This window comes from Anser anser (assembly GCF_964211835.1).
Source record: "Anser anser genome assembly, chromosome: 3".
Lineage (NCBI taxonomy): Eukaryota > Metazoa > Chordata > Aves > Anseriformes > Anatidae > Anser > Anser anser.
The window spans coordinates 104,650,032-104,676,972 of NC_139722.1; the positions used below are offsets into that span (position 1 = coordinate 104,650,032).

At 43.2% G+C, this 26,941-nt stretch overlaps 1 long non-coding RNA gene across 1 annotated transcript; it reads right to left on the reverse strand.

Moving 5' to 3' along the window:
* Nucleotides 1-603: 603 nt before the first annotated feature.
* On the reverse strand, nt 604-25,677 carry LOC310897541. Its single transcript, XR_014582373.1, has 6 exons — nt 19,037-25,677; nt 13,160-13,238; nt 11,669-11,943; nt 9,407-9,528; nt 4,918-5,279; nt 604-4,770 (listed from the first exon to the last, which is right to left on the reverse strand). It is a non-coding gene; the product is annotated as an uncharacterized lncRNA (long non-coding RNA).
* Nucleotides 25,678-26,941: the final 1,264 nt, after the last annotated feature.

Genomic DNA, 26,941 nt, shown 5'->3' on the forward strand with positions numbered 1-26,941 from the left:
TTGTGTATTACATCACCAATGCCTGGCTATACAAACTTCCAGTTAAGACATTTTACTTATAACTTCGGAGAAAATAAGTTGTTAAGAAAGATTAAAACATGTAATGGTGTTTCTGTTTTCCTTAAAGACCCCAAAGCAATTTTGTACATTTTGTAGAGGCATCATTTTGTCTATCACATAGTTGTGTAGCCTACTGTGAAGAAGAACATGACAGCTTTTCAACCATTCAGCATGGCACAGCACTAGAAAATACATAGAATTGCATTTTCAGTCACAACTACCCAAGCAAAGCATGCAAGCCCTCGAACCGCTGTGAGATGAGTTAACATAGCCATTTTGTCAGAATGCAAGAAGTCCACTCAAAAACTATACATGCAGTCATATTACCCCTGCAGTTTTTATGAAAGTGGAAAGTACAATTTCTACAGCCAAAGACAACAGTGAGGGGAAGAAAAGAATGTTCAGTATTTAGTGAAAAGGAAGAATCTGGCTGACTGGAAATGTATGTACATTTCAAAAGGCATTGTTAAAACAATATTAGGTAATGGCTTTACCTCCACAAAAAATAATGCCATTTGAAGTGGTGTTTGAGCTTTTGACATATTTGAAAGAAAAGAAAAGAAAAAAAAAAAAAAGAAAGAAAGAAAGAAAAAAGAAAAAGAAATCTTGGATTTAATTTAGTCCCAAAACAACTGTGGGGAGAACTGGAAGGAGGGAGGCCTGAATTCCACCAGATTTGCTCCCCATATCCCTCAGCCTACCTCCTTCCCCACTGCATTAATCTTATCACCTCCCCACACCACGATCAACAACCACACAAGGCAAGAAGTGGTAGATACAGGTTGGCCAGTGTGTACCAGCTGCCAAGAACAGTAATAATGTTTTCTCACTGGGGGCGTGAATTTAATTCTCTCACCTCTGGCATGCTGTCGGTATTAACAGATCTTGTAGGAATGTAATTGTTTCTGAGACTGCTACCCTTCCATCAAATCGGACAGAAATTCGTCAGATGTGTTCAAAAGCTATTAGAGGGGAACTTGCAGCCAGACTAAAAGCCACTGTGGCTGTGTAAGGAATACTTGTGTGGAAAAACAAACTTGGAGGAAAAAAAAAAAAATAGATAACTGGGGGCAAGGGGGGGGGGTGAATTAATGAGAACTCTCTGAAAAGGATTGGAATTAAAAATGATTCAGACTTTTTAGTTGTGCTAGCACCTGAGAAGTAGAAAGTGAAAACGGGAAGTGAGGCAAGCTACTGTCCATCTACTGCTAGGACTTTGAAATGTATAGATGAAGAAGTAAGAATTTAAGATATCAGTAACACATGAGAAGAACATTTTTTGGCTGTAACCAGCGTAGGCTTTACAAAAGGTTTTCAGTGATATGATTTGCAGAGTGCTCCTTTAATTAGTCGTGTGATGGCACAGCTCACCAGGAATTACGAGTGGCATCTTGAAGCTCCTAACAAGCCACTAAAAGAGTGATGACAGAGAGGAGGGGAAACTTGAAACCGGCTTCACTAATAATAGCAGTGCACCTAAAACATTTTGCTTTTTAATCACTATCGCTTAGTTCTGTGTTTTACTTGCAGACAAGCAGACAAGGCTCCCCTGGGGCCTCTACCTGAGCCTAGGGAAATGACCACTAAAAAAAAAAAAAAAAAAAGAGATAAGCAATGTGGAGAATATCTTTAAGCAGCTAGTAATGCCTCCAAAAAAAAAAAAAAAAAAAGCAAAAAGTAAACTCATGTTCTCCTGTTCTTTGCAAAAGCCTCTGTCACTTTAATGTGAAGACTCTCTAACAGCTCATGGTGCATATGGTTATGCTTGCATCAAAATATTTTCAGAATGTGACCCACAAGCACCTTATGGATCTGCTGAGGGTCTGGGTCTACTGTTCACATGGCTATTTCCACCTCCTAAATAAGCTCAGAATGTGTTAAATGCTTTCCTAATTGTCCTTTGCAATGTAAGCAACTGCAGAATTAGCCTCAGAGTTGTTATAAAGCAGTAAATTGAAGGAGTGGAAAGAAGAGGAAGAGGAAAGGACTGTGTCACAGGAAGGAAAAGATGAGAAGGGATCATAAATGCAACAGGTGAGAGGTTGAGAGATGCTCTCCCCAAAGACTTCCAACCTAGAGAGCAGCTTAGATGCCACCATCAAAACCTCTATGCGCTCTATCCTGAAACCCTTTAGGATAGCTCAGAACTAATTCCTGTGCTCTGCCCTAACACACTTTGTCATTCATTTGCCAAAACTGCAGTACTCCGTATCCATCTGGATTTTTCCTCTCTTGAGTTTTCTATGCAAATTTCACTGCCTATGAGAAGAGATGAGTTACTTGATATCTGGGACATTCACCTGCTTGCCTTCATTTTCCTACTTTTCTAGAGGGTTCAAGATAAGGATTTGACAAGTCAACATAAGGACGTTCATTTCTCCATCTTCTTACAAAGGAAAACAGATATCAGAGTCAACATATCCTCTTAGATAGTGAAATTCATTAGCTGCTCATAACATGCCTAAGCTGCACTTGTTAAATTTTTCAGAAACGGCAAAAGTGGGGACAGGGCCCTAATTCAAAGGGAATCAGCACAGCAGTGAACATCAAAACAGGGAAGGCAGTGACAGCATGGAAAGATTGCACTGATTTAAGCTGGTATAATATTTCTGGTGCCAGCAAGGTAGGTGTATATCTCTGGAAACAGACTAAACTTGTTCTTCTGCACAGTCCCATGAACAGCAAACAATAAATGCCACTGTTTACTGCCTTATAAATATAGTAACTGGTACAGATGACATAGGGAATTTAGCTGATTTGAGAAACACTAGGAGTTTAGTGTGTTAGCTATCAAATTCAAAAGGCATCTGCAGGTATAACCATGAAAGGTAATTCAATAAATTACTGGTGTTTTTTTAAAAATCCCGAAAGTCTGTGAGAAGATGGATTTAATTCAGAAATATTTATTTGACTTATTGGCTGTTTGGTTCACAGGAGACTCCCCCACAAGGGCAATAAAAAACAAGACTGCCTTTTTTGAATTACAAGGATTTTACACTGCGGTCCTTTCCAGTCTTTTTAAACATACCCCTCTCTTGTTTCAAATACTAAGAAATTCCATTCATCACGTCTCAGAAATTTCAGAGATGAAAATGATCTACTAAGTCCCATGCACCATCTCCTAAGCGGTGCAGAATTGCTCCTTGAATTAGTGAATTAGTATTTTTAATATTTTGTCCATCAAGTTTAGAAGGTCATGTTATCAAAGTGTTTTAAATCGCATTTCATGTTTGTATAAACAAATACACAGTTAGTGTATTTTGGTGTGGTATTACAGATGTGCCACAGAAGGAGGCAAGCAGTAGCCAGGATAAATGGCAGGTGCCAGTATCAGGGTGGTTTGTTTTGTTGTTAATGTGGTTGGTGCTGCATGCAATGGGCTTTCAACTCTTCCTCTGTGGAGAACAGTCACTCTAATGTCAGTCATTAGCAATTTGCTGTTGGACAGTTGGGAACAGTATGCTTTCTACAAATTGCTTCCATTAGTCACCAATTCTGGTCAAAATAATTGGCTAGGAGGGAGAACAAGTCCCTGTGAAACAGGAGTTAACAGGATGGCAGAATGTACATTATTCTAAAATATATACTTAACATTTTTTGGATGCCAAAAGGTAGTGGAATTAGATCAGATCTCTTTTACACTGAAGTCAGGCTAGAGCTGCACCACTAACATCCAGTAGAGCCATTTGAAAAAACAAGGCTAAAGTACATGAGATCACAGTCTGGCAGCAATACAGAAGTACATTTGCTTGTCTCTGAAATGCAGTCACCTCTGGCTTGAAACATGGCAGCTGTTTAACATAAAACAGTGAGTGTGTTGACCAGTATGCCTCAGAAAAGGATGAAGAGGGAGAGGAAGAAGAGCATGGAAGAGTCTCACCAGTCCACAACCTTTGGTCACCAGCCTGTTTAGTAGAAGCTCCTATGACAACAACATGGTGTTGTCAGTTCAAGTACCTGGTGTTTTGACAGCCTTTTGTATCACTGAAAATAAGTGTTTTGGCATGACAGATAATAAAAAGGAACAAAAAAATGTAACTATGTACTAAACAGAAAAACACTGTGGCAGAGAAAACAGGTCAGAGTCAGCAGCACATCAACATTCGGCAAAGTCATTCTCAAAGGGTCTTCAGCCTTCCCACCATACAAAAGGAGCTTTGAGATCATACAGGTCATACTGGAGCCTGTGAAAACATACATTGGAACTCAAATGCAGACGTGTTCAACAGCAGTGCAGAAAGAAAAGCAGCAACCTTTGAATCCAGATCTGCCTGTCTCTGAACCAACAGGTAGGAGACTAGACAGTTGTCCCTCTCTTAGGCTCAGTAGGATCCTATCCTATCTCAGACTCAGTAGGATCTGAGAGAGAGACTGGGAAAACAAAGGTGAGTTACTGCTGTCCCCAGAGGAGGCAGCAGCACCCAAATAGTGGATGAGGTCAGAGCAAGAACAGAAGAGCCCGACTTGCATAAGCCATTTTTCAACATTACACAATGGAGAACAGTAATAACACTAATGAACTTTTATAATGCATTCCTATGGAGATTTAAAGTGCTTTGAAAAGGTAAGTAAATATTATGTCGCAAAGTGACAGATGGAGAATCCAGAGCAATGAGGAAATAATCGACTTCCTTGTAGCTCTGTGGAGAGTCAGAAGTGTGGTGGAATGCAGAGTTAAGGTCTGCAGGGCTCTTGGAGGGCACAGGTCTGCTGGAAAGAAGAAAAATTGGCAGGTCAGGAAGAAGTTTTCCCTAAATATGGAAACGAATTAGAACAGAGAAGCGCATTTTTCAAAATGGGAAAAGATGTTTGGTGAAAACAACAATGAAGCGTTTTGGGTTCCCAAGATTTTATTACCTTTTTCTAATGCGAGCCAAAGGATCCTATCCAAGTTTCCAGAGATTATTCCTCATGGGAAAAGCAAAGGCCTAGTAAAAGATGTAGCAATTGCACGGTAAAAACAACAACAATAACAAAAAGATGCCTTTTGTTTAACCACCTGGACAGATCCAGCATGATGCAAACAAAATGTGGGATAACAGGCTGTGAGAGGCAGCTCACATCTACAGGGGCTTGCCAGGCCGAGGCAGTAAAGTGAGACAGTGAGGTGGGGAGTGAGGAAGGACAGTACTGCCAGTAGCACGCTCCTGCCCACAGTCTTCATAGCTCATAGCTTTTTCATAGCTTCATAGGTCAGATTATGTTGTCCACTACTCGCCCTGCAATGCAGAAATTGAGCTTTCATCAAAAACTCAGCTCTTCCTTCTCCTGGACTAAAATGAGAGCTCAGCCGTGCAGCCATGGGCAATGCACAGATCTGCAGGAATAGCTTTGTGTTGTCTGTGTTAGCTTAGATGCCAGTGACTTATGGAGAAATATATGTCCTGTCATATGAAATGCAGCAATTAATCTGCATCTGATCTGCATTTCTCTGGCTGCAACATTTAGCAACCATTCATGATTGTGGCATGATAACAGGTCGGTGACCAGCCAGGTGTTACTCCCATTTCTTGTTGGAGAGGTTGAGAGCACAGGACTACTCCTTTTTCCCACTTCCCACTCCAATCATCCTGTTTGCTGTTTGGGGGGGGCAGAGCAAAGCCAACGCTTGGGTGCTGTATTTGGGCCTCCTCACAGTTATAATCTTTCCAGAGTAGTATTGCTGCCAGGGAGAGACCCCAGTAATGTCCCTGGGGTGTAGGAGGCACTGCTGGGGTAGTGGAACGGTGGGCACTTACAGGACACATCTAGATCATCCCCCCTGGCTTCCGCCTCTGACAGGCTTATCCACAGACTTGGAGGCAAGCAAGGTGGAAAAGACTCGGCCAGCTTTGTTAGAGAGGTCATATATCTGGCTATCAGAAGGAATTCTACAATTCTGTGAACTTGATACTGAAGATATGAAACCCAGCACTGCTTCAAGCAACAAGATCTGGCATTCTGGGTGAGAGCAACCACAGCAACAGAGACCGGCATGGAGGGGATTGAGCTGGCTGCAGGAAAAGCATGTGGCTTTCCAAACATCTTGCAGTCCGAAGCAAAATCAGCAGTTCTGACATGCTGTGAGCAATAAGCAATGAGTTTTGTCAGCATGTCTAGAGGAAATGATAATTCTCAGAGTGTGAATGATGAAATGTTAACCAAGGTGGAGGCTTCGAATAGTATTGTGGTTAGGAAAGCATATGTGCAGCACTCTGGAAGAGCTGACACTAAGACAAAGAGCCCTAACTAAGGCATTAAGGTCTTCCTGGTCTCTCAAGCTACTCCCCAGTGGTGGTTTCTCCTGCTCCCTGCTTCAGGTGGTACAGCGTTTCCGCAGGAAGGGAGATTTGCACTGCTGTAACCATCACCTGAGTCTATCCTGTCTCCATGGACTTTCATCACCTACCACTCAGCACTGTCATTCAGTCCTCTGAGACACACAGGTCTTGGGTCAAGTCAATTTACTACTAAAAATGCATTGCAAGATTGATTATCCATCTTTCCCATTCTTTTCACTGATGGGCAGCTCTGATTGCTCTGGTCTTTTCAGCTTAAGATAAAGCTTAATGAATTCAGTGGGAAGGTTTTTGTTTGTTTGTTTTTTAATAGGTTACTGTGGCCTTGATAAAGCCCAGAGCTTAAATATTTTGCAAATCTGTCCCTTACTTCCAGGGTCAAAAAGTTTACTTGTCTCCTTTGCTCAGAGAACATTAAAACTATACACTGTAAAACATGTGAAATGCTTCCAGTCACTCCAGTGATGGGTACCACCAACATGCATTAGAAGAAAACGAGTGAGAACAACTGGAATCAGAGAAAATGATACAATTATTCATAGTAATAATACTAATTTAATAATGTCACCATTGTAGAGGTCTGTTGCAAAAAATAACCTAAAGAGTTACTGTAGTGTGTGTGACAGAGGACATATGTGTATATTAGTGCATTAGTGCATCAGATTACACACTTACTTTTTCCTGATGCATCCTATGAGACATGGATCTTTGATCTTTCTCTCCAACCACCCATTCTGAGGTTGTTTTAAGAAAAATGTCAGTCCCGTTATTTAATGCTGGAGAGAAAGAAAAAAAGAAAAAAAAAAGCCCTGGTATTCTGCTGTGGCTAGTGTTACCCTCAGGCATTTCTGGTGTGCTTCTGTTATAAATTAATTTTATATGTGGCCAGGAAGCACAACATCTTATTGCATCATGTAAGAAAGTACCCTATTTCTTCCCTGTTGCTCGTTTCCAATCTATATAACCATCTGGTGGCAGAGTTCTGTCGCACACTGCAGTTTCACGCCTGAGCCTCATCTTGAAAGAATAAGATCTAATGGCATTTTACTTTTCTCCCTTTTTAACTGTGTCTTTTTATTGTGCTTCTCTCTTTCAAACATGACAATGATTTTCTTTTCTACCAAAAACTGCTTTTACCACTTCCACCTCTGGGAAAATTTAGTTTGAGTAGAGATAAAAATTAAACCCTGCTGCTTTCCAGGAGTATCCTAGCACCATCCATTTCCACCAAGGGCTGGCCCATGTTTTATCATCTCCAATTTTTGAGGCACACTTAGCAAAAAAAATACAAAATACTACACAAGGAAAAGTAGTAAAAGGCCAAACACTCCAGTTTGTCTTAGTGATACAGAGAATATGAAGGCTCATCTGCAGTATGATGAACATGGCTTCTCTCCCTCCTGTTGTTCATTTCTCTTCCCGTGTCTCCTGACCAAGCCAACATCTGCTTCACCACTCCTACGACTTTCACAATGGCAACTCCAAAACATGTCTACTAAGCATTAGGCGAAAGGCAGAGGGCCATTTGCACAACGTAAAAAAAGACTTTCATTAGTCCTACTAGGCCAAGGTCCATGCTGTGTAGTCTTTAGCACTATCTACTGGCACTGTGCCTGTCAACTCAGTGCTCCCCCCTGCTCCCCCCTGCCCCTGCATACATGGACAGAGCTCTGCGGTAACAGAATTGGATCATTTCTGCCATGCTTTTCTCTCACAGTAAAAGGTCACGACCTGCCCATTTCTGTCACCATGCCTTGTATCCTGTGAGGGTCTCCTTGTCACCTGGTTAATTTGGGAACTGAGACACGGATAAGACAGGCTGTGTTTACTAGCGGTCAGAATAGTTCCTCTTAGATAAGCCTCACACTCATAACAGAAGCAGGGAAATTTGAGAAAATGCATCTGATGTAATTAGTGTGACCTTTCTGTCAGGTGGTTAAACGCAGAGAAAATATTTGGAGTTAATATACCCCCCCTTAGTCCCTCTTGATATAGGATGATAAAAAGATGGATTTTCACAACTTACGTGCATTCCCAGATCTTTACTAGGCATGAAGGAGCACAGTCATAAAGCCATGCAAAACCAGCGATGGCAATATATATCTATATACTGAGTAAAAGACCCTTTCTTTTGGGATTTGTTGGCAAGGGTCCACCTGCCTCTCTTCCCTCCCTCTGGTGAAAATACCCTAGGCAAACCCCATAGCTCTGGAAACCATGCCCAAAATTTAATATACCCCCCCTTGGTCCCACTTGATAAAGGATGATAAAAAGACGGATTTCCACCACTTACGTGGATTCTTTGCCACATTCAGCTAAGCTCAAACCTAAGCATTTCTCTTAGGGATGAAGATGAGTTAGAAATTATTGGGAAGGTGTGAGTGGAAAATGCTGAGTTTGAAGGGTTTGGATATTTTTCAGGTTTTTCACATTAGTCTTTTGCCTAACTAACTTAGACTTTGTGTCCATCCTAAACCTAGAAACCTATTCAGAAAACCCAAGAGAATCCTTCCAAGATACTTGCAAACTACCTTTCCCAGAAGAAAAGGGAGGTGCTTTCTCCTTTCCTTAAGTCCTCCACTAAAATAATATAACACCTTGACTCCAGAGCACGAAGGAGCAGGATCATAGTCAGGACCAAGGAAGGAGACTACATGGAAAAGACAGAGATAGACTGGAGATACAGTCCAAATAGTAGCAGAGGCAACAGGAATTGTCCACGGGCAGCTCTCCAGGCAGATTTGCTCATCTTTCCCTCCCCTACACAGCACTGATGACCAAGGAGAGCTGTGTAGACTAGCCAGTGTTACAGCAGAGCTGTGAAGAGCATTGCTCAGTGTTTGGATAATACAGCCAACCACTCTCCTGGCTGCCCAACGCCTCTTGTGAAGTGAGCAGAGGTGAGAGAGGCTGTCTGGGCAGTTTGAGTGAGAAGCAGGGCTCATCTTTCCCAGCAGTATTGAAACATTTCCTTTTAGCTCTGTTCTTTTCTCTCTCTCTCCTCCCACCCTCCACACCCCCCCCCCCCTTTTCTTTTTTCCAGAAGGCACCCATCCAAACAGCCCTACATGCTGCCTGTGCAGTGTAGTTGTTTCCTGTTGAGTAGCTGTCAGCTCACAGCAGGGGATCTCAGTGGTGGTAGTTGCAGTGATCTCTCTTTTGAAGGGTTTGCATAATGCCCCAGGAACTCCTGGGATGAAAAAAGAGTTATGTAAATAGGAGATATTCCTGCGGTCATTACACACTGCAGGAAGATCCTGAATCACACTGATCCTATAAATTTCCTTCATTCATCTCAGCTGATGTCAACAGTCCAAAGAATTTTAAGCACTTGGATCATACAGAATATATAAATACCTGTATTCTGGCTAGCTGCAAAAATTGAATAGTAAGTATGGCTCCTTGGTGAATGAACAGGATATCACAGACTTATTTTGTCTTCCAAATGGGTCAGAGTTGAATTTCCACGTTTATTTTCTCTCAATAGGTTAGGTTTTTACTTGGAGTTATAGTTCTTAGACTCATCATCGTAACAGAAACACCTCCAGATTTTCTGAAGATGTTTAAAATTATTTTATTTTTTACCAACTGCAGTTTGTTTTCTCTTTCTAATGAACCACTTCATTTTTATATATACAGTTCAGGCTTATGCACTCAGCCCGTGTTCTACATATGTAGAACCAGTAACCTTGAATCAATATGTATCTTTTCATGACAATTCTAAGAGGAATTAAGATTAATTAACCTTTAGAGACAATAATGGCCTTTCCTGTGGTATTCCTATTTGCGTACATATTATCTTAAGTAATGACATTATATTCCTTGCTTCAGATACCGGTGAGTCTTACTTCTGTGCCTGGAAAGATCATGGAAAAGATCTTCCTGGAAGCAATGTCAAGGCACATGCAAGACGAGGAGGTGATTTGAGACAGCCAGCACAGCTTCACCAAGGGCAAATTGTGCCTGACCAATCTGGTGGCCTTCTAAGATGGAGTGACTGCATCATAGTTGACAAGGGAAGACCAACCTATGTCACCTATCTGGACTTCTGTAAGGCCTTTGACAAGGTCCCACGTGATATCTTGATCTCCAAATTGGAGAGAGATGGATTTGATGGGTGGACCATTCAGTGGATAAGGAGTTGGCTTGAAGGTCACACCCAGAGAGTGGTGGTCAATGGCTCTATGTCCAGGTGGAGGCCGGTGACAAGTGGTGTCCTTCAGGGGTCTGTCTTGGGACTAGTATTATTTAATAGCTTTATCAACAACATAGGCAATCAGATTGAGTGCACCCTCAGGCAGTTCACTGATGATACCAAGCCGAGTGGTGCAGTTGATACAACAGAAGGAAGGGACGCCATCAAAGGGACCTGGACAGGCTTGAAAAGTGGGCCCATGTGAACCTAATGAGGTTCAACAAGTCAAAGTGCAAGGTGCTGTGTGCCTGGGCCAGGGCAATCCCAGACATGAGTACAGACTGGGAGAAGAACTCGTTGAGAGCAGCCCTGCAGAGGAGGACTTGGGGGTTCTGGTGGACAAAAAGCTCGACATGAACCAGCAGTGAGCACTTGCAGCCCTGAAGGCCAACTGCATCCTGGGCTGCATCAACAGAGGAGTGGGCAGTATGTCAAGGAGGTGACTGTCCCCCTCTACTCTGCCCTCGTGAGGCCCCGCTTGGAGTGCTGCATCCAGGTCTGGATCCCCTAACACAAGAAGGATGTGGATCTGTTAGAGCAGGTCCCAAGGAGGGCCACAAAGGAGATCAGAGGGCTGGAGTACCTCACCTATGAAGAAAGACTGAGGGAGCTGGGGATGGTCAGCCTGAAGAAGAGAAGGCTCCAGGGAGACCTCACTGCAGCTTTTCAGTTCTTTAAAGAGTACTTATAAAAAAGGTGGAGAACAACTTTTTGCTAGGACAGATAATGACAGGACAAGGGGGAATGGTTTTAAACTAAAAGAGGGGAGAATTAGATTAGATGTTAGGAGGAAATTCTTCACTCTGAGGGCGGTGAGGCACTGGCACAGGTTGCCCAGAAAAGCCGTGGATGGCCCATCCCTGGAGCTGTTCAAGGTCAGGATGGATGAGGCCCTGGGCAGCCTGATCTGGTGGGTGGCATACTTTGTCACCTGCTCACATATTTCAGTAGCAGTGTGTTCAAGTATAGGCATCTCTGTATCCACATTAGATAAAAATTAACCCAGTCATTGCAAATTGGATATATTTCTGTGTTTCTTAGTGAAATGAGCTGATTGCCCCAATCGGTTGCTGGTTAGCAGGACTAAGAGCAACAATCAGAAGTTCTGTCATCTCATCCAGAATCACATACTCACCATCAGAGCAGGTGGTCTCTCCAACTGTCTCATTTTGCAACAAACTGCTCATTTAGCTCTTGTATCCTGAAACAGAAGGTAAGACATCTGAAGCACCTCAGCTCCAAAATGGGTTACACTCAGAACCTTCCAGGATCTGGCCCAATTTTATCAGAGGAGATGCAGGTGTGGTGCTCAGCAGCTGGGTGAATCCCAGTGGAGGGCTGCAGGATTTCTGCTAGATGCTTTGTTGAGCACAACACAAAGGGATCAGCATCCCAGGTCTGCTCTGATCACTACAGAAAGGAAAACAAAGTTCTAAATTAAAAAAAAAAAATCCTATCAAGGTTAATCTTTCAAAAGCTGTAGTTCAGCTGAATGCCCTCTTCATTAGTATTAATTATGAAGACTCACTCTGTAATCCGTAAGTGAAAAATGAGTGAAATGTAAGCTCACTGCAGTTGCATTTAATATTTTGCTTGCTAACAGGGCATCTAATCCACCATGAGCAGAATTCATCGAGCCTCAGGGACTTCCTAAAACACACAATCCCTTTAAATGAGCAGTGATCTCTGCTGAATCTTCAATCTCGCGAACTAATAAGTGATGCTAAAGGCTCATTTGCTTTAGGAGCTCCCAAGGGGGAAGGGACCAGCATCATAGCCAACTCCAAGCGCAGCAGCAAGCATGGCTCTGAGATGAGTGTGTACAAAGAAACAGATTCCAGGCAGTTTTATTTTTGTGGCAGAGAGCACTTCTTCCTTGGCATGCTAGCACTATCCTGAAATCTGTGAGCTGTGTGGACACTGGCATAAAAAGACCCCACTAACAGTCTTAAGCAGTGAGATCAATAGTAATTTCCACAAACTCTGCTCTTTCGCATCCCTCTTCCATATCCCCATGGGATAAGCAGCTGGATGCAGGGCTGACATTCTGCAGATGCTGGGACTGGGGTCTGTTCCAGGAGCAGCAGTGGTGGTGGCAGAAGGAAGCAGCACAGGGGAAAAGCAACTGAAATTCATTACTTGGAGAGGTCACGGGGGTCAGTGACAGAGACACTGAATGGATTTTTCCAGTCATTTTGAGCTGAGATTTGCACTCTGTAATCTGAATGCTTTTATCTATTTCTGAAAATAGACAGGAATTTTTTCCACAGGCTGCTCCAATCTGGCCATGGAGATGCAGGGAAGGATTACAGGGATAAATTCAGGTTTTGTTAAGCAAGCATAGCTTTTCCAAACCAAACATAGACAGCTCCCTTGCAGTATAAACACACATACAATAGCTCTTCTCTAGGAAGGAGACAGCCCCCTGCAAAACAGATGCAAATGATAGCTGCCATGCACTGCCCTGGGGTCCTTAACTCCTGTTTTGCATGCTGTTTGTGTCTCTAGGCCAGCTGTGCTAGAGCCAGTGAGATCATTCCAAGGCTGCGGAGACTGATCTAGATTTGTTTCCTTGCTGAACGGATGAGTACAAGTTTACTCAGTGATTATTTTCTGTTTCACTCACATTTTGCTGCAGTTAAGCTTCCTCTTTTGCTTAGTCATGTCCTCTTGTGGCGGAGGCTTCTTTGAAAAGAGGGCTGATTCTAGAAATTAGGACAGAAACCATTGGGCGGGTGTAATACAGCCGTTTCAGGGACGAGGAACTGATAAGAAGCCAGCTTTATTTACTAAGCCTTTTCTATCTATCTGGAGCAGACAATAGAATGTTTTTGGCTGGTTTTGGTGTTCCTTTAGGGCTGTGACCTAGAAACTCGAGCACGTACTTGGCTGTGTGTATATCAATACCTTGGGGTAAAATACTGTGGAATAACACAACCTGCAACCTCACTGAATCAGCTGTTCTCACAAGGTTCTACCATTTTCTTGGTGTCCCTCTGTCCCACCAGCCCCATGGCTCACCTGCCCACCCTCCCTGGGTCATGCAGTCACCCTCAGGCCTGGCTACTTCCAAGTGCCAGCAGTGAACCAGCCATGCTTTTCCCCTACCTGCATTTTAGCACCCTCACTTTATACACACAAAAAAAGTTTTTATAAACTACAGACAGTTAGGTACCAAGACGTAACCCTGCTCTTTCTGTCTGCAGGCTGGGGAGACTTCATGGTGCCTTTATTTTTATTTATTTTTTTTTTAATAATGACTGTGATATCTTTGTGGTGGGGAGGTATGGACCTGGATGGAAAGCAGTGCATATGGATGGGCTCATCTCCAGAGCAGGGTCTGCATCAATGCAAGCAAGGCTTGGAAAACCATGCCATGAGCTGCTGAAGTATTCTGACAGCTCTGAAAGATGGTGATGAGAAGAGACTGTCCCCTGGGAGTCTCCTCAGCTGGAGGTTCAGAGAGGGGAGAAGGTCTCCTAGGGGGCAGCCAAATCCACTGAGCTTCAGATGTTTGACAACGAAGTTTTTAGATCAGCCCTGGTCAGACTGGAGCTTTAAACATCACCATCTCCTGGGCAATGAAAAGGTCTAACAACAAAGCCTAAGTAAGCGTTCAAAGGAATTTGCTTGTGGGCTGAGATGTTTTTGCAAAAGACCCAGGATTTTAACCCCAATGCCAAGGATTTAACGTGGTGCTTGGCTCAGAGAAATCTGCACTTGCTCCTAATGGTCCCAACAAGTAGAGTGCTGTGTGTACCCACAGCAATGTTGGATGGGCTCTGTGCTATCAGAACTCCAGCTGGCTTTTCTGCTTCTCTCCCTGCCTTCCCCAGTAAACAAATAATGGCAGACTCCTGTTTAGTCTTGTCTATTCTGGGATCTCTGACAGTCCTACTGATATTCACAGTTATACATGTTTACACTGATAGGAGACTGGCCCATATTGTGCAGAGATAATAACAGTACAATTTGATATTCATGAGGTGCTGATGATCTCCAAATATAGAAATGGAGTAATTATTGCTGCCATTACAGGCTGGATTTCAAAAAGCAGATAAATGGAGAAATGGATATGCTGTTTATTGCAGCTTCAACAGTAACAACAGGAGAGCTGTCTCACTTGATTAGGCAAAGGCCAGGCTGCAGAAGACAGAGCTCAGGGCAGAGGGATGAAAGGCTAGGATACCCTATCAATAGAATGGAAAAGCACAGAAAATCTGAAAATGCACCTGATGTCAAGCTCACCCCATTGCACATCACTATACAAGATACTGATAAAGCAGGTTGGCAGTACCATGAAAACCTATTGTGTAGCTGACTGGAAAAAACATTGCAGACTTTTCTGCCAACCCCCCTTAAGGGAAGACGAAGCCTTTGGCTACTGTAATCAATGCATGTCTGCAGTTGGAGCAGCCTGCCAGGCTGTGATGAGAGCATGCTGAACACCAATCCCAACCATTTGCACCCACAGGCAGTGAGCCTTGGCCTCTCTCCACGTGTAAAAACCACAGGCACAACACTTGTGCAGTTGCCTATAGGATGAGCAGGGTGTGCAGCAGCCCTGCACACTAGTCACTGAACGTGCACTTTCCATAGCAGGGGATATGATATCATCTCATAGCTCAAAGCCAATATCGCTATTTCTGGATAAGGTGACACAGAGTTCTTTTTTTTTTTTTTTTTGGCCCTAGGATCTTCTCCCTGGCATAAGCCAAGGAGGCCTTATATCTCAAAACTATCGCATCACGAACCAGCTGCATCATGTCCAGTAACAAAAGGTCAATGTTCTACAGACAGTCATGATAGATAATGGCAGGGGAAAACACACAAGCAAACAAACATGGTTCCCTTAGCCTGTGTTTTTTAGATTAATTTTATGGACCTTTAGCTCTTACTGAAGACAACAAAAATAATGGGTACTCAGGGCTTCTTATAAACAGGCTGCTGGTTGACTACAGACTCCTTACACACAGGGGTCAGCACTTAGCTTCAGGCTTGCAGGTTGAAACCATTGAATGATTTTCCGACAGAATCTCTCCTCTGTCAAATTTTGTGTGGTTGTGTATCTGAGAGTATATGTGTTTGGGGTCGTGTCCTTATCCCAGTCTCGGAAGGGCACTAAGCAGTATTAGTTACCTAATGACTGGGAAGATGTCCGTCTGTCTAGAAGGGTGGCCTTTGGAGTTCCCATGCAGCAGTGACACCCACAGAGCTGAACAACTGTGCTGTTTGGACCACCACAGTCATCCAGGATGTAAAGCTCTTTTGTGCAGCCATTCCCTCATGTCCCTCTGAGGAATCCCACCCCTTGCTCCTGCTTTCACAACAGACAAAGCCAGATCTGCTTTGACTTTGACCTTTGCCACTGCTGTGCTTAAGAAAGCACTCACCACCTTCTGTTGCTAGAGGGGAAAAAAAAAAAACAGCACATGGACAATAGCCAGCCTGTTGTCCCAGAGGGATCAAAAGAAGTGAAGCCTTCAAGCAGAACAGGACAGGAGCTGTAGGTGCATCTTGGGTTTGGTCGTCAGTCTGACTTCTGACACTGATTTTATGAAGTGAGATATGAAAGTGATAAAAGTTAGCCACCACAGACCCTGGTCTGAAAGTTGACTGCAAAGGGGATTTTTCTTAGAGAAGTAATTCCTCAATCAGTCTCCTATTTAGGTGATTCTGGAGTCCTAAGAGTTAAGCAGCAAGCTACACTCTAAATTTCTCCAGGGTTTAGGGAGCCAGTGCTTATGTGTGGACTTCACATGAATCACCTCAGGGCATGAAGAAATGAAATTATTCACATGCTCTGCCCTTCCTGTATCTTCTCTATGAATGCTACTAGCCAAAAAGGGGGAAGGGAAGGGAAGGGAAGGGAAGGGAAGGGAAGGGAAGGGAAGGGAAGGGAAGGGAAGGGAAGGGAAGGGAAGGGAAGGGAAGGGAAGGGAAGGGAAGGGAAGGGAAGGGAAGGGAAGGGAAGGGAAGGGAAGGGAAGGGAAGGGAAGGGAAGGGAAGGGAAGGGATCTAAAGAGTTGCAAATGAGAAAAAAAAATAGAGGTAAAACTCCATAGCTGGTACATGGTGTTTAATATGTTATTTTAGGTTTACAAATATTGACCAACCCTTGAAATGCACTATAGATTATTGAAGTGGTTTTTTTTCTGTGTTGTAGTGGCAGCACGGTTGAAATGGACTTGTACAGCTTTCTGTCAGGCAATATCAAGGGATTTTTACTCAATTTTACAGATGGGGAACTAAAGCACTGAGAAGTTGCATGTCTTAGCCAGGGACCAACAGCAAGTAACTGGTATGATTTTCCTGGGAACTCATTCTGGCTCTTGGTCTTCAACACTCTCAAATGAGAATGGTCTTGGTTAAACTGGACATGCATGGGGTTTCACACTAGTTCTCTAGTTCTAGTTCTCATCAGCATGAGCTACACGACTTTGGGGATGCTCTCATGTGATGTGCTTGGCTTTGTGTCGGCATGATGGAGAGAGATGAGAGATTGCAACTGGTTCAGTGCCAGTGCCCAGAGGTCACAATGACTTGGCAAACGGACCCTGATCTCTCAGACCAGGTTCAGATTTGTCTGCACTGACTCCCACACTGACAGATTCACCAGGCATTTTGCTTAAATAACTGCTGTGGGATCTGGTTGAACATGTGTTCAGCTGGATAGAAATCGCTTGGCCTGTAGGGAATCTGTGCTAGCTCCTTTGCAGCATGGTGCAGAGAATTCAAGGCACATACTGGAGATTAGAAGGGAGTTAAAAGAGCAGGAGAGAGTTAGGGTGAAAAAAAGAAGAAACCCCAAATCTTCACTTCACATGTACATTGTCTTATGCACTTTAAAGAGAAGTATGTCAAAAGCATGTCTTTACATGTAGCCAGGGTTCAGTTTGCTGTCTGGGACAATGAGGGTGGAAAGTGGAAATAATTATTGTTTTTAGCTCAGGTTACATGTCCAAACCAAACCTCCACAGCTGTCTTTCCTCATAACTTTTTCCACTTCCGCTACCTGCAACTCTCATTTTGGAATGAGTGGTGGAAAGTCCTTGTGGGTCATGAGAAAGGATCAGGCCTCTAAACATGTTGTTATTCCTGTTTTCCAGCTCTCAGCACTCACAAAAACAGATGATTAAATAGGGTAGGTAGCAGTCAAGTGATCCAGCTCTCCTGACAGGTGCAGAGAACAAAATTCTCTGCAATTCTCTGCAGAGAACAAAACTTCTGGAGTAGTCGTTTACCCTGTTGCAAATTTTCTTATTATACTTTACAGCCAAATCAATGCAGGTGCTGCAAAGAAGCATCATCACCTTACTGGAACACCCTTTCCTGAATTTTTGCTCAGGCTTAATACTAAAATACCTTGTCTGCAATTTCCCTTTAACAAACTTGTGAGCAAATTTGCATCTCTCCTGGTTTAGCAAGGCAGAGCTGTGTTGGTTTCTGCTTGTTTGTTTAACACAAGCCTCTCTCCTACATATTGCACAGGACCTAAGAGAATGGGCTTTTACTTTGATCCAGGTTTCTTGTCATGAATAATAAAATAAATAAGAAGAATCAGTAGTTCAGTATCTACACACATGCCCACACACTTTATCTAGTACTGAAGTTTCTGAATTTAGAATAGTCTTACCCCTTAAAAACAAGAACAAACAAACCAACAACAACAAAACTGAAAAAGACCACAAAGTTTGTGTCTTTCCTCCCACAGAGTCATGGAGTCTATTAGATATCCACACCAAAGAACATTTCCTGCTGATTCACCATCATCCCTTTCACTGAGCTGATGTTACTTCTCCTCAAGCATTTAGACCCCTCGCGGCAGTATTATTTGCAAAACACACAGGTATTACCTGGAAAAACACACGAAGTGCACTCTACATTTATTGGAAGCTGTGGGAAGCTTTAACTTGCCACCATGTTTCCACTACCCTCCTATGCCCCAGGGAGAGACCTGCACAGTGTGGAGGTGATGAAACACAGCACGAAGCTAGTACGAGAGATCAGAAGAAGGTAGATGGCAGAAAAGAGCCCACAGGGCCTGTCCTAAAACTCTCTCAGATGGCTTTAGAAGCCAGGACATCACGGGTAATGGCAGCAGAAGGGAAAATATAACAGGGGAATATTAGAGAAAGGGGTCCCTGGAAGGACAGGGCTTCCAGCTTGCAGTAGAAACGGGCCCTCTTCATCAGCTTTCCCTGCTGCTCCTAACTTCATGCGCTGGGCAAATTCCTTGGTGTCTGCTGGGAGAGGGGGTGAAGTCACTTACAATGACAGGCTAGGGAGAAGACTCAAAGCCTCTCTTCCATGAGAGTGTCTGACAAAGATGAAAAAATTTCAAAGTAAATCAACATTCAGAATTCAACTTCAGAATTGCTTAAGACCTCCTAAAGATAGGCTCCTACTGTGCTGGGGTACACTGAGCTGGCTAGCATGGCCTTACAACACACCTAATCCAGCCTCCCCTGTGCTGTACACCCTCTGCTCCCCCAGGACATACCCACAGAAATACACAGTATGTCAGGGCAGCAGTTCCAGGTCCAAGACAACTTTGGTCACCAGGTCTCAAGCAGGAGAGGGCTCAGCAGAGGGTTTGCTGGTACTAAGGTGGGGTAGAAACCTGGGCAAGCACAGAGAGCACCTATTTCACACTCTGGCAATTGCCCACAGCTGACAACAACACAGAGAAATGAGTTGCACTAGCCCCCTGAGACAGAGCCTGAAGGAGGGATTCCAGGTTTTCAGGCAGAAGAAGCACAGTCCATTGCGTCTCTGTTCCCTCCTTGCACTGGTGCACGGTCACTTGGACATGAAACACTTCCCAGCTGCTGCGGCTGTTGCACAGCAGGGCTGGCAGTGAAACAGCCTTTACGAAATGCATGGCCATCCCTTGAGACGTGACTTTTTACTTCAGAAATGCCGGTGGTGTTCTCAGAGAGGCCAACGCCATCGCAGCCCCTGCTGCACACTTGGGGTCACTAGTTCACTGGGGTCTCCACTGCAGCAGCGTTGGGGTCACCAGGCTGACTGGTCCAGGAGAGGGGGCCTTGCTCAGACCCCCACATGCACATACTTCAACACAGTCATTTCTTTGCACTACCAGAATAGGAGCCTTGGGAGATGAGCAGTTCAAACCCTAAACAGCACTGCAAATACAACAGCCAGCTTAGGCACTTCTAGCAGCCCTGGTGCCTGAGAGGAGAAAATAAAGCTGCTTGCAAAATGAGTGGCAGTGTTTTTCATGTACATGTGCAACTGGGAATCATTCAGCTATAAAGAGAGAGTTTAAAAAAAGCTGGATAATTTTCTTTTGTCCTTTATTTTTCTTCAATGACACAATGCAAAGGGCAATGTTATACAGATGGTCAAAAACGAAGCCATGTAACAAAAGAGAAAAGAAGTTGGCCTAAAATATTTCACAGGGATCCTTCACAATTAATTACGGGCCAGAAATAAAAGTGACCCACGCAGCTCTGGTAGGGATAACTGGGAGTTGACTCTCCAGTGTGTCTTCTACACCATACCAAAAAGCTACCTGAAAATCCCTTACTAGAGTCAGCCAAATTATTTGGAGGTATTCCGGGGCCTTGGCCAACTCCAGTGTCTTCTGGTTTATGAGCCTTGTGGACCCTAAGGCATGTGTGCTGCTGCTATTCACTGCAATGGATCCAGACTGGCTCTCTGCTATCTATATTTATCACGATCCCCTCAGGAAGTGCTTTGGCAGGATTTTGTAATGAAAACCCTGCCCAGAGCACTCTTTGGCATGCAGTGAGCAATCTTAAAATAGTGCACTGACATACTGCAATAATTACTCATATTAACACTCTTTATTGTGCAGTGTGCTGTTTTGTCCCCATTGCCTCGTTTGTTCCACTGCCTGGTGCCGGGTGGGAAGGCAGGGGAGAGCTGGGCTTTCTTAAAAGGTAAAGTTCAGTTCCAGGCTCGGATCCAGAGCCCTGAAAACAACTCCAACCTGATCATGATCTCATCCGTTACACAGAGAGCCAATGCCAGCACTGTGATTTTCTGCCAGATCCAAACGTCACAGGTGTTCGGACAGGATATCTCAGATCCTCTTTTGCCCATAGGTGTTGTTTGAAGAAAACATTAAAATAAATAAGCATGAGAACAGAACCAGAGAATGGCTTTGAGTGCACACTGTAGGAGCAGGCTGGTTCCTGGCTGGTTATGTACTGGCTTCCAGTCTAACCCATGCTTTCAGGCTTTTATACCCTTAGGAGTAAATCTTCCTGCACTGTGATAACTGTACACATCATTTTGCTGTAAAAGGTTAAAAAAAAAAAAAAAGAAAAAAGGCAGTTTTCAGTCAGAGGATAGATGGGAAAGTTAGCACAACTTTGCTTGAGGTTGATAGAACCCACAAAGCTGCTGCTTCTTTTTTTTTCTTTTTTTTCTTTTTTTGCAAAGTGTTTTCCTCTTTTCAAACAGAAAAAAAAAGAAAAAGAAAAAAAATTGAAACCACTTGAATTGTTGAACTGTGCATTTTGAACATCTGCAGAGTGTTTTTTCTGTTGATGACCAAATGAGCTTTTAAAACAACTTTTTACTCATGCCTATTTACCTAAACACCTAAACTTGCTGGATAAAAAGAACTCAATCTAAAACCCATCCAAGTCAGTACAAAGAACCCTAAAGACTTCGATAAGCTTTGTTTAAAACCTCAAGGCCCATACAGTTGCTCAAAGTTCCCAAGGATCGTGGTCCAAAGAAGACACAGCTCTATAATTACATAGACCAGGATCTCTGAATAGATGTTAGTAACTGCTTGATCACTGCCTCACAAGGGTAGATGATACTGTGGTCTCTTCATTATACTCTGATACAAAGAAAGAGAAGTTAGGGCATGGAGGCAGCTACTCTTTTAAATCTTTATTATCAGCAAGTATACTGTTAATTCTGAGAAAATTAGCACCTGATAACACACATCATTTATCAAAAAGATGATCTGAGAGCTGAAGCAGCCTATGAAGACAGGCTGAGGGAGTTGAGGTTGTTCAGCCTGGAGAAGAAAAGGTTCCAGGAAGATATACGGAAGAAATTCTTCAATCAGAGGGTGGTGAGGCACTGGCACAGGTTGCCCAGAGAATCTGTGGAAGCACCATCGCTGGAGGTGTTCAAGGCCAGTTGGACGGGACTTTGAGCAATCTGGTCTAGTGGAAGGTGTCCCTGTCTATGGCATGAGGGGGAGAATTATCTTTAAGGTGCCTTTCAATCCAAACCATTCTATGATCCTACAGTTCTATTACTTGCTGGTATAAGATGTGATCATATGACAGAAAGCCATCCCGCATGCTATATTTCTGTATGCTAGCCCTTTGGACTTCCATAATTCTACCAAGGAGCTCAAAGCACTTACTGAATCCTAACCATGCCTGCACAGCAAGTTGCTATCACTGTAACACTTCTCCTCGGCCCCATTTTTCAGACACAACGAAATCAAAGACGTGGAAAGATGGGTTGCCCAGCTCCACTGAAGCTCAAAGAGGCTGAAGTTAGTGTGTGGAAGTGGGTCCAAGCTGAAACCTCCCTCATCTTTGTGTAATCCTTCTGCTCTTTAGAGAGAATGGCAGGAAACCAACAGCAACAACATCAGAAGAGAATGGCAAGAAATGTTACTCCAAAATGTACAGTTAAATGATTCAAACACACATCTGCCTAGAGCAGATTACACCTCAGCATCAGTGTAAGCTAATTGCTGAAACGCAAATAACTGAAGTGGTCCCCTAACAATCCTATTAGTTGCAAATATGTTGGGATTTGGATTATATTCACTGGGCAACAGTCATCCAAGGATCTGTTTTTTGATTTCACACTAAGGGCCACAGTTCTGCTTCCTGGATGACTAACTGAAACTTACTAAGGAGAAGCAAATAAAAAGTAGCCCCAGTGAGTAAAGCACTGTGAAGAAGCACAAGGGGTATGTCCCTTCCTGGCCAGTTTCCAAATATTTTCTGGATGGGGAGCATCTTTCAGCATATTCATAAACAGCAAAATATGACTGAAGGAACAACAGCAAACTGAATCAACATTCAAGGCTATTTTCTTCATTAAGAAAACTAATTCAGGTCACATGAGTTTGTGAATGTGCTCACAACCACTTCTGTAACTATGATGCCATGGAAAAATGTTATTCCAAGAAAGCATCTGGCAAAGTACAGCACAGTTCCATTAAGCGATCCTACACTTCTGTCAAACGGCAAAACATCTTTCAGAATATATCAAAGGACATTTTTTTTAAAGCTGCCATTCTCTAGTGTGTCATCAAATCTACCCTAAAATCACAGCTCTGCAATGAATTCAAATATCTGAATTTGTAATGGGATAGGTATCTGCCAAACATATCGTCACCACTGAACAATGCACTAGTCATATGGATTTTTTTTTTCCATGCACTAGCCTTTATTAAAACTTTTTCAATTAGTTCCATGGTCTCCAGGACCTTCTGCCAAGGTCACTATTCATGGCTGAAAGGGCTGCTCACTGAGTAACGAGAACTAACTTCTCTGGAGACTTTTTTGAAAGCTGTATTCAAACACAATCTCCTGTTAATTGCTTACACATACTTGGTGCATTAACAAGAGCAGCTTTAAATATATACACCCAAACACAACAGAGGAAAGCAAAGCTTAGATATTAGCATCATAAGAAGAGCCTGTTGATGAGTTTTCTACCAAAGCCAGATCTGATAAGTGATGTGGGGCAAATGTTTTATTTGGAATAAAGCCTTTACTTCAGAATACTGTCTCAAATGCAGTGCTGGGTGGGTCCCGTTGTTCTACGATAAATTCTAGCCTGTGAGAAGAACTCAACAATAGGCTTTTGCCCTAATTACTAGTCTAAGAGTTGCTGTCCACTGAAAATTCACTCCTAGAAATCTGGTTTTGCATGACAGTGGGTTGGTTAGTCTAAAAGACATCTCCTTTGATTTGTGACTCCTTAGGGCATGTCCTGCCTTATGGCACTCAGAAGATTAAGTCCAAGGAATTGCTGTCATGAGCAAGCAGGGCCTGATCAAATTGAATCAACATGCTGACATAGCATCCCACTCATCCATAATGTAGGGTTATTCAAACTTGTGAAAATGCTGCCTCTTAAAACTGATCGGTCAGGTTGGCAATTATCAGGGATGGTTCTGAGCCCTCTCTCAGCATGACCTCTGGATGAACAGGAGCTGATGGCACAGGAGACCAGCCTGTCACTGAGTTAAGCCACAACTGATCTCCTCTTCCCAAAACACTCCTCAGTATGATTTGTGACCCAAAGTAACTGATAACCTCAGCCCAAAGACGGTGCAGAGCAGGAAATAATCACAGACAGCTCCAGGCATTAGCAAGCTCAGCAGGAACCAGTGAGGAATCAGTGGTCAGGGGAACGTCTGAATGCATCTGGCTAAAATTCCAATTACATGAGGGAGCTTGCACAACTTCTGCCTCCACAATGCAAATCCTTCCTCTGCTGCCATTTATGCATAAAATAAGAGCTTCTGGAGACAGCATATTTTGTAGCCAAGTGTCTCAGGTGTTGCTCCAGGCCACCCTTCTTACACCAAACAGGCAAGATCGTGCATCTTTAGTTGTACATTGCTTCCTATCAAGTGAGGAGAGAAGCAGCCTCCAGTCTTCAGGAGGAAAACCAGGGAGTGCAGTGATGGAGAACTAGCAGAGCCTACTAATAGACTCATGTCCTCCTTTTTGTTTTTTCCCTTTAAAGTACTGGCACATTAATCCTTTAGACTTCTGGTCTCTCCGGAGAGTAAATTCAATAGGTACTACAGCTAGAAAGAGGGTTGGATCAAGGTCCTGGAGAAGAATAAAGTAGATCTCTAGGCTTCTCCTTGCTTATGTTTTACGATCCTTGTGTAGGTTAACATGTTTTTCTAGGTATGCCACAATCCATATTACATTATTTTTCCATTACTAGTTTCAAATTATACCTCTTCTCCCTCTAAGCTCATAAAGTTCTTTTTAAAAGCTCATAAAATTTCACCTGTGTTTGTTTATGGCTCTCAGGATATGAACTAAACTCAATCAATTTAGCCCTATTTACCACTGCTGAACTTCACTCTATATTTCACTGAACTACCTTTTCAGGAGGAATATGTTACTTCCCCTCCCTTTCCTTTTGCTGAACTCTTCCAGCATGGCCACTGAATCCAGAAGACTAATCCAATTCAATTTTTCCTTTTGTTGGAAACCCATTGATACAATTCTGGCTTAAAATGTAAATGACCGTGTCTACACTGACAAATAGCTTTGTTCCCTGCCAGCACCAGACAACCAGCAACTTTGCCCCTAATGCTGGCAGAAATTAACACACATAAAGCAAAGTGGTAACTAGGCATAAACCCCCAAACTGGAAACAAAGTTTATCTAAACATGTTTGAGTTGCCATGATTTCTTTTCCCATTTTAGACAAGACCATGAAAACAGTTTTGATCTCTAGCCCTTTATTTCCTTTATGGCTGGAACATGAAGTGAATCAACATTTCAGGACCTCCAAAATATTTTGATTTGCTTTTGGTATTTGCTTATAAAAATGATCGGATTTTATCAGGGGGGAGTGGAAGAGCTGGGTTATTTTTTGCTGCATGGGGAAAGAATTTGCAAAGGGTACAACAGAAATTGACTCCAGCCTTTGCAAAATCTGTGGCTCATTCTCTTTCTTGGTTTCATAGTACATTGTTGCACTGGACTGGAATGAACCAGCACCACTTGATTTCTTGCAGCCTTGTGACTTTGAAGGAATTGTTCAGCTCTGGTAGCTCACGCTTTGGCACAGGTCAGCCGTGCACATTCCTGCCCATCACAGAAGGTGCACAGCCTCCCTCCTACATGCACCTTGTGGACACCACAGGAGGAGGAGGAGATGCACAGGTAGAGGTGGGAGTGGGTTGGAGGGAGGGAGGGATAGCTGCTATTGCAGTCCCTGGGCAGCGGCAGTGGCCATGCAGGGGCATCCCGTGTACTGACAGGGGAGCGCTGACCACCTGCTCCTGAGAGGGAGGCAGCACAGCCTAGTTGTCACTGGGAAGCAGAAAGTCAACTGACTTCAATTATGTGTGTTATGCAGAATTAAATTTGCTGGAGGAAAAAAAATCACCCCAGTGTAGAAACTTCTGCTTTTTCTTCTCATAAGAGACAAAGAATTGCGAACCTGTCCTGTTCAGAGAACTGAAATAAGGACTGGGCCAAAGGCAACACAACAGGTACAAACACCCCCGAAGTTTAAGAGAGGATCTCCTCTCCTAAGATGGGCCATCTTAAAAGCCACTCTAAAATGGCCAAACCAAAGTCCTAGATTCTAAGCAAAAATGAATTTGGGAGCAGTACATCCAGATGCATATCTCAGTTTAGCAGGTTTTGAATATGGGAAATCACTATGTGGCATGCCACACCATAAAATTCCATGTTTCTCTTCACTATCACATGCACTCAATAAAAAGACTCTCACACAGGATATTTTAAAGTGAGTAGAAATGCATTCATACGTGGAACTTTCCTCTTGCTTGGTTTTATACAGCAGACCCTGTGTGTGTGAAAAACAGCATTCCTTTCCCATTAACAGTCTCACACTCCTGATAGTGTTTCACGAAGGTAGGTAGTTCACTGAAGTCTCATCTACTCCCTTTGTATCCTTTTTTTTAAATGTCCTACTGTTTTCTTCAGGAAAGACATTGACTGCTCTTAATGAAAGGACCTTAAGGAAAGGACAATTTCATAAGAGATTGTACGGGCAGTTGTACCTAGGAGCTATGTGGTCAACCACACACATATCAGGGTGAGATACAAGCAGCCAGCAGTGTGGACAAAGGATGAACACTTCACCTGCAGTCAGAGTTCTCTCTAGGTTCATAGACTCACGAATGAGAAAGAACAGGATGAAAACCTCACATAAAGTCACAGGTCTTAGCTTTACCTTTAAATCCATTCACTTGAACACTCCTTCATATTTCAGTTCCCCTCAAAAGCAATGTTTTTTGACTCAAAGAAAAATGTCCCAGTAAGCATATAGGCCACAAAATGTGCTAGCACATTGCCAGCTGTGACATGGCTATCTGAATGTGCTCATAACCCCACATCCCTGCCACACGTCTGCTGCCTGCCCAGAGCAATGAGGGCTTTTTCTTGAGGTCCTGGGTCTAGAGCTGCCAAAGTGCTGTCTACACCACCATGCTGAGATGACAAAGGCTAGCCCAGTCCCAGTCATAAAAGAATTTGACTATTTATGTGAATATGGTTCAAACTGCTTGGGATCCTTTGCAGATAATGACACTGCAGATCTATATGAAGATCTAAAGGAAGCAAAATCTTTAGGGAATTTCAGCAATGGGTAACCAGATGCTATAATTTCTTAAGCAAGCAGCTTAAAAAATGCAGCTGCA